The following is a 652-nucleotide window of genomic DNA, read 5'->3' on the forward strand; positions in this document are numbered from 1 at the left end:
CGCCCGCCGGCCTGTCCCGCGGCCTGGACGCCGCGGGGTCGCGTCCCGGGGAGCTGATGTGAAGTTTTCTATGTCCATTTCTTACTTGACTGACCAGAGTTTTCTTTCATTGAATAAAAGCCTTTTTGTACCCCGGCGCCTGGTGTGTGGGGCTCGCGGGGGGAGAGGGGCCCCCTCCTTACCTGGGGAGTTGCGCCAGCTGGCCAGGGGCTGGGCAGCCCCCCCAGCCCAGCCCAGCCGGTCGGTGGCCACACCCATGGTCAACGACGGGCCACCAGAGTCCACCCCCTGCAGGTGCTGACCTGGCAGCTCCTGGGCCCCCACCCCAGCAGCCCTGACTGACCGCAGCGCAGGCGGCTGTAACCCGCAAGCTGGCCGCAGCTGGCCACGGTGCTCGAGCCAGACCCTGGCCAGGGAGCTGCCCGGTCTGTGCCCAGGTCTGTTTCCCACCGGTGATCTGAATCTCCCCAGTTCCAGAACATTCCCCAAAGGCCAGCTGAGAAGAGGGCCAGGAGCGGATCCTGGACCAGATGCCCAGCACCGCCCCCACCCCCGCCCCCGTTGGCCGTGCAAGCCGCAGCTGCCCTGCTGGCCGAGGGGGCTGGGCCAGGGTGGAGCGAACGGCCAGCTGGGCACCGGCGGTGGAGGCGCC

The 652-nt window shown here is 68.9% G+C and overlaps 1 protein-coding gene across 1 annotated transcript in view; it reads left to right on the forward strand.

Moving 5' to 3' along the window:
- Window positions 1-652, forward strand: part of CTDP1 (CTD (carboxy-terminal domain, RNA polymerase II, polypeptide A) phosphatase, subunit 1) — a 6375-nt gene that overhangs the window by 4438 nt on the left and 1285 nt on the right. The window lies entirely within an intron of this gene.

This window comes from Condylura cristata, unplaced genomic scaffold (assembly GCF_000260355.1).
Source record: "Condylura cristata isolate star-nosed mole 26May11 unplaced genomic scaffold, ConCri1.0 scaffold00070, whole genome shotgun sequence".
NCBI lineage: Eukaryota > Metazoa > Chordata > Mammalia > Eulipotyphla > Talpidae > Condylura > Condylura cristata.